This window comes from Rhineura floridana, chromosome 1 (assembly GCF_030035675.1).
Source record: "Rhineura floridana isolate rRhiFlo1 chromosome 1, rRhiFlo1.hap2, whole genome shotgun sequence".
In the NCBI taxonomy this organism is placed as follows: domain Eukaryota; kingdom Metazoa; phylum Chordata; class Lepidosauria; order Squamata; family Rhineuridae; genus Rhineura; species Rhineura floridana.
The window spans coordinates 307455835-307467435 of NC_084480.1; the positions used below are offsets into that span (position 1 = coordinate 307455835).

The 11601-nt window shown below is 41.6% G+C and overlaps 1 long non-coding RNA gene across 1 annotated transcript; it reads left to right on the forward strand.

Moving 5' to 3' along the window:
* Positions 1–498: 498 nt before the first annotated feature.
* LOC133376076 (uncharacterized) lies at positions 499–10028 on the forward strand. The gene is made up of 3 exons (XR_009760399.1): positions 499–583; positions 7085–7131; positions 8775–10028. It is a non-coding gene; the product is annotated as an uncharacterized LOC133376076 (long non-coding RNA).
* Positions 10029–11601: the final 1573 nt, after the last annotated feature.

The following is an 11601-nucleotide window of genomic DNA, read 5'->3' on the forward strand; positions in this document are numbered from 1 at the left end:
ATAAAAAGAAAAAGAAAATAAATCAGCTTCAAACATATCTGGTGGATTATATTTGAGAAATTCAGGCTTTGTTCCAGCAAATCTAAACACCCCTAAACAGGTTTTCTTCACTGAAAGACCCAGCTTTATCAATTTTCCACGGCAAGGTACAGCCACATAGAAGTATCGGGAAAAATAAATAAGGGGACACAAATGGGAAAAGCACATATGTGGGGGCTAGCTTTCTTCAACATGTTAAATTTCTTCTCACAAGTCTAAAAACAATAAATCTTCATAAAGATATAAAGATAGGAAATCTGTCTATCTGCCCCCCAGGGACTATCCCCATGCTGCAGCTGTATTGCTAAGGGGCAATGGTTGCCAGGCCCGGCCTCCAAGAGGTCTTCTGTATCTTTAAAAGTTGTGCAGGGGGGAGGGAGAATTCCACCTTGTGGTTTTTCTCATTACAATGTTGCAAGAACACCTGCATTTGGCTGATTTTCTCTTCTCCTAAAGATACAGGATCAGTCTCAGGCCATGAACCTGGCAACCCTACTAGAGACGGATGTGTGAGTGTGCGTGGAAATGTGCTTACTGTACAAAGGTAACATTTACAATAGATACTCCACTCGTTTTTGCTGATGGCCCCATCCTCCACTAGAACAGTGGCCTTGGAAGGTTGTCCAGAAGGGAATGTGGTCCTCAGGTTGAAAAAGGTTTCCTAAAACTGTTTAGGGGCTCTCTGGCAGATAGATAAGTGTGGAGTATGTTCTCTTAAGGCAGAAAGTGTGTTTTTAAAAACAACAACAGTGTATTATGTGGTCTGTGCCTACAGCAAAATTTGCATTTGAGAACAACAGGACTTGAGCAGTTATGTAGTCTGGAAGGTTTCCCAGTCTTTTAAGAATCTGGGAATTTAAATCAGTCTCGCTTGCTATTACTCTCAGAAAATAGGTTAGATTCCTTGCAGAACTCAATTTCCTAAGTTCTGCTTCAGTGCAAAACACTGTAGGTGGGTTCTTGTTAAATGAAGCCTCTGCATCACCTTTGCTTGAACCATCTTTATAACTAAGAGTGATGTTTTGCAGCGCTTGCAAAGGAAGTCATGCTTCACATATTATTGCTACTTGGGCTGTTAATAACACAGGAAGCTGCCCTATGTGGGAGTCAGAACACTGGTCCATCCAGTCCAATATTGCCTACTCTCTTAAGGTCACATCCACATCTCATATTTAAAGCACATGGCTTCCCTCAAAGAATCTTGGGAATTGTAGTTTACCCCTTGCAGAGTTACAGTTCCCAGGACCCTTAACAAAGGATAGGATCACATGGCTAGTCTCAGGCAGCCTTGGGCAGGGGTTCCTTTCTGTTTCCCAGAGTACCTGGTTTGAGACACATATACCTTGGTAACTTGCAGAGTTAAACAAGCTGTACAATTAGCTAAGCAATGTCCACTGTCTTGCTGAGCAATGTGTATAATTAGGGGGAAGGGGGATAAGGTTTGCATAATTTTGTCTTAACTTGCATAATAGGCCCCATTAGCATCACATAGGATTTGAAGTTTCTTGGCAGAGAATTAGGGCTTTCGTTGTCACGAAGTACCAAGGGTGTCAGATGCGACATTTAAAAAACTGATAGAGTTTATACATATGCTGGGCAGAAGCCCAGACTAATGTGCAATTTCCCATTGAAATTGCTCCCCCTCCCCATAACAACAACAAAATGAACATTAACCCCCCCACACATTTGCTGATCTTTTGACTCCAGGGGGAGACAACAGATAGTAGGCTGCCTGAACAGTTGACAAAAGATGGCTTCAGGAAACAATGGAAGTGGACAATTTTGCTTGCCAAAGCATACAGAGAATGTGTTTAACAGTTAAACTCCTTTGTTTTTAATTTAGGCACAAAATAACTCTCAACAGTGCAGTAATCTGAAGTTGGCATTGGCATCAGACTACAGCCTGCTGAGCTGTTCTGCCAGCAGTCCTTCTCCAGAAATGGAAGGTTTCTGCCATAGCAACTCATCCAGCAATCAGGCATATCAGGGCTAAGCTCTGACCTCTCGGCTTTCACCTTTGTGAAATCTCAGTCAACTTCAACCACATGTAAAGACAGCCAGTGGCGGGGAAGGAAGAGGGGCTGCTCATTCTCAACTAGGGATGAGCAAACCAGCCATATCCACCCTGCCATCCTCTGTCCAGTTCCAAAACAGTGTTGGACAGACCAGAATACTTTCCCAGATATCCAGACCAAGAGGGCAGTCCTGTACTCACTTTTCTGCGATATATATAAAGTATATAAACCCCAATTCTCCAATCTGGACAGAAGCTTTTAGGGTAGTTTTCATCAACCTGGTGCTGTCCAGATGTTTTGGCCATGCTGGCTGGAGCTGATGGGAATTGTAGCCCAAAACATCTGGACATCACCAGGTTGGTGAAGGATTATCTAGAGACTAGAGCATAGGTGAGCAACCTGTGGCTCTGGAGCCACTAGGAATGTCAGAAATCATCAGTTTCCATTGCAACCTGTGTTCATCGCATGCAGCACTGTTTCTGTTCTGCTGTGGTTTGGCTTCCAACAAAAACTCTGTTTAGTGCAAATAGGGACAGAGTCATCAACTGCATATCATTTCCAAAGTGAAAACAACAACAGTGAATAGCAATCATTTTCTCTGGATTGATTTCCATTTGGACATGGGATGAATAAGCAAGCACTGGCAATTTCTACTCCTGTTTCTGTTTTCATTGGAATTCTCTGACATGGGCTCCATTACCTCCTGAACTTGCCACAGTCTTCCATCCCATCATAAGTCCGTCCTTTCTGTTCATGTAATTATCTCTCTCTCTCTCTCTCTGTCACATAGAAATTGCCAGATTAGCACAGAAGCCTTCAGCATGGCTAGTAGCTATGATGAATTAATGAAGGGCTTAGCCAGTCACCTCTGGGAATCCTCTCTGTCCATACAGATCTGGACATGGGATGCAAAAGACTGTATGCATAATTATATTTCACTAATGAGGAAGCATGTGTGTATTCTTGAACTTATTAACATGACAATGCTGTATTTTTCTTTTCATTTTCTTCACAAGATATTTTTTCCTCTTGCCTGTTGATGCACATATATGTTGTCTCACCCTTTCAAAACTTGTATTTCACGGTGTATTTTCTTTCAAAGAAAGGAAGCATCAAATTATCCTTCAGTTTGATGGAGCTTATGATGTTCTTTGAAGCAGAGGCCAGCAACCCAAGGCCCACAGGCCACAAGTGGCCTATATCCTCCCCCTGTGTGATCTACTGTCAGAGTCAATATGCCTCTGAATACCACTTACTGGGAATCACAAGTGGGAAGAATAATGTTGTGCTCAGGTCCTGCTTGTAGGCTTCTCATAGGTTTGTGGTCAGCCACTCTGAGAATACAACGCTGGACTAGATGGGTCTTTGGCCTGATCCAGCAGGGCTCTTCTTCCTTTTTTATTATTTTTTATTAAACAAAGACATTTCTGCATCATTCAAAAATACAAGCAGACGTTAAACAATATAAAAACATGCCAATTAATATCAATTAATTCATCAGTTCACATAACAGTCTATAATTATCCCAGATAAATATATAATTCCTTATTATAATGACAGTGTCACTGACTAATATTTTAATGAATTAATAAGCTTAATTATACTTGGAGGTCGCTGATTCATAGGGTCGCCATAAGTCATAATTGACTTGAAGGTACATAACAACAACATACTTTATAAATTATACACATAATCCATGTTTATAATTTATAGCAGCAGATACTTTAAACCTAAGTATCTTATGCCTCCTTTTAATATATGCTATGATAGGTACCCATTTTTCCATTTCTTCCTTAATAAGTTTGTAAAGTCACAGCAGTGCAGTCAGTTTTATAGCCTCAAATGATCCCAAATTTTCCTTATTAAATGTACTTTATTTGGGCCTCTCTCTCTCATTTCCATGTTTCTGCAAACAGTATCCTAGCAATCATCATTATATATATAATCTGAGACTGATGTTCACTAATACGCCAAAAAAGAAACCTTGCGGTTTAAAAACGTGCCTATAGCCAACCGATATTTCTATCAAACTTTAAAAAGCAGGGAAATTGGGCAGCTATAGTGAATGCATCAGGAGAGCAAGAGACCTGAACTCCTCTCTGAGATATTGTACTGCCCTACAAATGTGTCAAAATGCAAAGTCAATTTGGATTGGTCTTTCACAATCCAATCCACTTCCAGTGTAGCTTGGAAGAATTTGGTAACATGTGCCTCTGAACATACGGTGAGTGGTAGCAACAGCTGCTATCTCCAAAGACGGAGAATTATATTTTTGCATGTTTGTTGGTATTCTTCTTACTTCGATTCTTTCCTATGTTACTACTGTTTCTACAGAGAATCTAACCTAGAAAATTATATTTCTCTCATTATTCATCCTAGAAATCTTATTTTTATTAATTTCAAAGCCTTTTCATTGGTCAATGCCATATGATGGTGAAGACAGCCTTTTGTGTTTCAAACTGGAGGCTATGTTCTATTTCTATTCTGGGTGCACTAACAGTTGAATCTGAAAATGCAGTGTGATGTAAAATCAGACTGATTACAATATGTTACTACTTAAGCACTAAATCTAACTGTTAGAAAAAATAAACTTGGCCTGCCCAAGATGCATGTTTTCCGCCTGCTATGCTTAAACTACTCCACTTAAGGAAAGGTGGGCATGGTCACATAGAGCACACCTAGAATTTTGCTAGAATATATTTCACCTCCCACTGTTTTATCTTGTGCAAACTGAGACACTCCTCATGTCCATTGGAAACAATTATGCACAATAGTCAGTGCCATTATTCCTCAATTGTTTTTGGAGGTTTTTTTAGTATTGCAAAGTGTTGCTGTACTTCACATATTCACAGAAACAGAAGCAAAAGAAAATTTACTATAGGAAACTTCACAAACATTTCAAAGTAAATCAAACATATTTAAAATGACTATCTGAACTAGTCTTAATATGGTTCCTCCCTGCTAAAACAAGATCAGCACAGCACATGTCTTCTTTCTATTACAGTATTTGGGCTAATTGCAGGTGTTGCCACCACTCACCATATGCTCAGAGGCACATTACCCAATTCTTCCAAGCTACACAGGAAGTGGATTGGACTGTGAAAGACCAACCCAGATTGTGGAAGGAGGTGCAGGTGGAAGAAGGGGATTGGAAAGGGAGTGGGAGGGGCAAAGGAAGAGGAGGGAAGGGGCAAAAAGGATGTGATGGGAGGGAGGAGGAGGAGGAGGAGGGGGGAGGGCAGGTTTGATCATTTGTATGCTTTTGAGTTCAATGGGATTTACTCCTGTGCAATCATGTTTAAGATAAGTAAAATTGACCATGGTGGAAGAGGAGGGGGAGGGAGGGGTAAAGAAGGGGAGGGAAGGTGAAAGAGGGAGGGGATAGAAGGGAGGAGGAGGAGGGGAGGGCAGGTTTGATTATTTGCATGCTTTTTGAGTTCAGTTGGATTTACTATTGTGCAATCATAATTAAGATAGGTGAAACTGACTTGAGGGAGGGGCAGGAAGGGGAGGAAGGGGGAGGGGAAGATGTTGGGTGGGTGGGCACTGGGCAGAGGGAAAGCTCATTTCCTTTCCAAAAGGAAAACATTGTGAACAGTATCATTGTTTTTCAGGGTTTCCCCCACCTTTTTATTCTACAGCAGGCACATATAGCCTCCCACCCAAATTTAAACCAAAGCTGTCCCTGGCCGCATCCACACCAGACCTTTATTTCACTTTAGTCAGGTCTAAATAAAGGTCTGGTGTGGATGTGGCCCCCTGATTAGGCAAGCCCAGCAGCTGTAAGTCTGGTTTTTAGAACACTGACAGCTGGTTCTTACTGAGCATGCCCAGGCTTACCATTGACTTCAATGCTAAATTTCTTAAATTAATTAAAAATCAGCTAGATATTTTTAACTTTTAAAGTGCAGAGGTTGAAGGTCAGAGTATGGGGCAAGGTCAGTAATAGGATTACAGGTACTCTATGAATATGGCTGATTTTTAATTAATTTCCACAAATTAGGAGAACAAAAAAGTCCACAAGGGGTCTGTTTTTTCTTTCTCTCTTTACACTTTGAACTCTCGATTCTCTCTGACTTTTGTGTATCACCATGAAAACATAGAAGGTTGTTAAGCAAGCATTTCTGAGTTCAGGACTATAAGGTTTGTAAGGTTTTGTTTTGAAATGAGCTTATGGGAAGCATCAGAATGGCATGGGGGGTATTTTCAATTTAACATTGCGGAATGCGAAAAATCCATGCTGGCTATACTATACAGCCACTCTCATGGCTGTATAATTTTCTAGCACTTTCTTTTCCTTTGCACATAATTTAGGAGGAACAACAAATGGTCTGCAACTATGTGGATGTTAAACATGACTTCTATCATTCTTCAAAAACTCCATGCTTTACTACAGTCTCACTACATATGCAAAAACTCTCCTTTGGACCCCTGACATACCCAACACTTCCTGTCTCCTGTTTTTCTTATCAGTTTGCTTTTCCAGGGGGCCCATTACTACTTGGTTATCATCTTTATGCTGTTTGCTTTACGTAACATTGAAATTGAGAAGTTGGACCCTTTTTGAAATATAAGCTGCCACACATCTTCAGGAATCTTCATATTCAACTGTTTGTTCCTTTTTAGTATATATTGATGTGGTTTTTTATCATTGGGTACAATTTTGATAAAAGTCTGGGGTGTCCCAGTTTCTAATAGTCTTTCAAATTCAGACTTTTCTCTGCAAATCTCTTGATCTTTAATCAGTTGATGAAGAAATGTTCTTATCTGAGTCAGCTGAAAAGCAGGTAGAGCTCTTTTTAATTTGGTTCTTACCAGAGCTTGGAAAAGTTACTTTTTTGAACTACAACTCCCATCAGCCGAATCCAGTGGCCATGCAGGCTGGGGCTAATGGGAGTTGTAGTTTAAAAAAGTAACTTTTCCAAGCTCTGGTTCTTACATGTTCTACTGTTTGCATCTCTTGCCAAATCTAGAAAGATTTCAAAATTCATATCCTTCCAGATCTTAACATTTCTTAACTTGCCTTTCAGATTAAACCTTTCATTGTCAATTAACGAGGCCAGAGGGGAAGCTTAAGGTGAGAGTGGCTGTTTGTAGCAATCTCATGTTTCCAGATAGATATCTATTATGTATAAACAAAATTCTTTTACTTCTTACTTATCCACAATAGATTTCTAATCTTAGTTTTAACTGAATATTCTTCCATTTGTCTATTGTGGCTCTTCCTCATATTATTCCACTGCACCAGCAGGGCTCCCTGTGTCCTAATGTACTTTGCTGCCGGTAGAGAAAGAAGAGTATTAGAGAGAAAAAGCACTGTCACCACAAACAGCGAAGAGCTGGCAGGCAGGTGTCTGTGTGTCCCCAGACGCCCAGCCAACCCCACCACTGTAAAAAAACAAGACAAGCAGTCATTGGGGCTGATGGGTGCTACAGTCCAACAACTTCTGGAGAATGCAAGGTTGGGGAAGGCTGCTGTACAGTTTCTGAATCCATCAAAAAATATAGAGAGAGAAAACCAGTGAAGTTTCACAATTATTTTCACAGAATGGAGAAGGGTGTCCAATAGTTCTTTCATTTGAGCAACAGTCCAGAACCTCAAAACAGCTGCAAGGTCTGGCAGCCTTTTGATGAAGGGAAAATGTAACTGACCATCAGTTGTGCAATAGCAAGTTGGCCAGCTCTTTGAAAGGGGAATGGGTGTGTATTCGTCTTAGGATGCTAACTTACATGTACACTAATTATTTAGAAAACCCTCTCCTTGTAGTAATAGCAGTAATAAAATATCCGTCTTTGGAGATAAACCTCCTGTACATGAAGAGTCACTTTTTGGTAGAGGTAAAAATATCCACTGAAAGAATAGGGAAGGCCTCACTCCTCCCTCACAGCTGTCCCTAACATCCCTCTTGAAAGACCCCCATTTTACATCTCATTGTGTTGCTCCATATAAAGCAGCCTTTCCTTTAATGTACTTTGCCAAGGAATCTGAGCAAAGGAATAATGAATCACCTATGCCAAAATGGCAATGTGTCCTGCTCTGGGTGAAGTGATAGCAATGCTGTCACCATTATTCACATGTGTCAAAGTGCTAAGCAACATTTCTTGCACGTCCCACTATTTATAGTCCTTTGTTCACACGTTTTGCCTCCAAGAGCCCAAGGTGGCAGCGGCTGCATTTTCTAAAAGCTGCTAATAAATGAGATGCATCCCCTTGTGGTTTTTGTTTTACTGAGTGCATCAGCAAATCCCTTTATTACCCTGCTATAGTTCAGGAGGGGCTGTTTGAAATACATTGATTATCACCATGCTGCATCCCTGAATAATTTGAACAAATATAGTGGTGTGAGTTTGGGCAGCTTCATCACTGTGAGTGAGTGGGCACAGACAGAAGAGCAAGTACCATTTCCTGGAAACTGCAGGAGGGGAGAGCGCTCATGCTCAGGCCCTCTTTGTGGGCTTCCCATAGGCATCTGATTGGCCACTGGGAGAACAGGATGCCGGATTAGATGGGCCATTGGCCTGATTTAGCAGACTCTTCTTATGTTCTGTGGATGGTTTACTGAATGGGCAATTCACCTGCAAGAGTGTGAATGTGATGAAGGGTACATGAGAGAGGGAAAGGGGCTACTCTTGAGTCTAGACAGTGACAAGTGGGACCCACAACAAAGTTATGTTCACCTTCAAACAGGTGTGTTCAGTTCCAGTTCTGTTCTATTTCAGGATACACTGTCTCATCCCCGTTAGTCTTCCATTGTTCTTTTCCAACTGACATTCGACATTCCTTGGCTACTCAACATTCATTCTTTATTAGACTGTTGGTTTGGCGATCTTGGTCTCTGTGATTCTGGGGCCAGAGATCCTTAGCTAAGTAGCATATCTGGATGCAGGTATGGCCATCCACAGCTGAGTCTGATCTGGCCTTTACACTGACTCTGAGGGGCAAAGCTAGAATCACATTTGGTGCCGCAGAAAAGAGAGGAGCCAGTAGCAGGAAGTGTTGGAGGATTGGGATGAAAAGCATGGGAAGTGCATAAGCAATGCTATTTAATGACTCAAACACCATCTCAAGGTGAAGACCTGCTAACCCTGTGGAACAACAGCTATGTGTTACCCAAGGCTTCCAAGGCAAGACTTCAGCACCACAAACAGCTTCTTTGCTAAGCTTCTCTACATTCTCTAGATGCTTTAACAGAAAGATAATTAGTAGTTAAGATGAACAACCAACAGATGTTTTAATAAAAGTCTAATTACTTGTTATGACTGATTACAGAGTCCAGCATGCAAATGAGTTGTGCTAATCTCTTTTTATTATCACCGCCACGGATTTTCATCTATAACACCTGTGCATAATTTACAGGGAGCTCTCTATAACCCCCAAGTTTCATTTCAGTGTTATCTGTGTATTATTTATAACTCCTTTAGGAGGAACATGTACAACAACAACATCAGTAACAACAGCTCTGAAGTGTGGCTTATATTTGTTTGAAATCAGAATGAGAAAGCAAAAGAACTGGGGTGTGAATTATCAATATGGGATGTTACCCATCACAGGATCAAAGTCACCATGGGTGTCATGGCCGTGATGTCTCTCCAGAATCACTAACTATTAGGGCTCCCGATTTATATGCAATCCTCATCAGAGGCCCTTCCCCATGGGCCTCCTCCAAAGGAAGTATGGAAAGTAGCAACACCAGAATGGGCTTTTTCAGTGGTGGTTCTCCACTTGTGTGCCAGGCTAAGGCATCCCTGCTTGCCCAAGCTTTTGGTTGCTAATTGGAATCATACCCTACTATAATTCTGGCATCTTTATGGTGCTCATCCTTCAGTTGGGTGGGGTAGGATTTGTCCTCTTTTATCGTATTTCTGAGTGAGCGTTTAGGAATGTATTTAGGAATGCTGTTTATTGCATTCTGTTGTCTGCATTTGGTTTCTAACTGTTTTTTATGTGGTTTTGTAGTTTGTGGACTGGTAAGTTGAGAGATCTTTTTGTAAAAAGCGGCAAATAAATGTCACAAGTAAGTAAATAATATGCAAATACAGCATCTCTGAGCGTCAGCCCCATCACTCTCAGGCACCATGGAGCTTACACTGGGAATACTGGGAGTCAGGCACTATCTCCAATCAGGAACTGATTGGAGTGAAAGACTACAAGACTTCAAGCACCAGGCAGGAACTCTGAGCAGAACATTTCCAGCTAAGTAGCCAAATGATCAGGAAAAGCCAATAATCTCCCACTTGTTTCTTTAGGTGTTTAATACTGACCATCCCATCTTTACATTCCATGTACATTATATACCAGAGTACCTGGAAAGAAAAGATTCCACAGTTCAGGGTTGGCATCAGTGCTTGGCACCCGTGGACCATTGTTGAGGCACCATTGTCCAATAGTATCCACCCCTGACCCCATACCTGATGCTGACCATGGAATACTCGGTTCCAGGGAGAATGGCAAAATAGATAGGCAAGGTGCCTCTTTTTCAGTTAAATATGAATCCACCCATATGCATCCCTGAATAATGGAAATGTCTGCAGATGCAATAATTAAAATTACTTCCAGGAGGGAAAATATAGATTTCTACATACTGAAGATGAAAATGAGCTTCAGATTATCATATTCAGCTAATTGTACTCGGACCAAAGGATTGGAGCTTATTCCATTATGAAAATGCATCAAGGAGCAACACTTAAAAGAAATCGGCTAACTACAGAAAGCAAATGTCGGGTGAATGGATAGAAAGGGTGTTTGGTTTCTCTGCAGTTTTAGTGTAAAATTAATCCCCTTTCCTGCATGGAACTGAGGCAGGGGTGTCAAACGTAAGGGCCATTGACCCTTAGGCACCTTCAGATGTCTCTGGTTTGCAGCACTTTATGGAGGAGACTTAGACATCCAGCCATGTGGAACCATACAAGCTCTGTAAGTCCTTATGTGCTTCTGTCCTACTGGGTGCACCTCTGTTGATTTTGCAGCGAGAGAGCCTCACGTGGATAAGAAATCCACACTGAGCACTGTCTGTTTCTTCCAGGAACAGCACCGCTTAGAAGCACACTAATCTGCTTCTTGATGTATTGACTAAGATCAACATTCTGTAGAGTCAGAATCCATTTGTGCAGGGCTGGTGCAAGGCATTTTGCTGCCTGATGCACAGGCCAAGATGGTGCCTTCCCTCAAATCCTACATGCGAAAGCTGACCAGACTGGTAGCCGAATCTTACTTCAACCCTTGCAATAGGGCATTGTCTTCCACTGCACCCAAGGGCAGCAGGAACATGGAAAGCTGCCTTATGTTAAGTCAGACCCCTGGTCCATTGAAGTCAGTGTTGTCTACACTGGCTGTCCACTGTCAGAAGCAGTATACCTCTGAATACCACTTGCTGGGATCAGCAAATGGGGAGAATGCTGTTGCACTCTGGTTCTGCTTGCGGGATTCCCATGGGCATTCTCTTGGTCACTATGAGGACAGAATGCTGGACTACATGGGCCATCTAGCAAGACTCTTCTTATGATCGTGTGCCCTTATGACTGCCATCAATATTCCAGGATTTCAGGG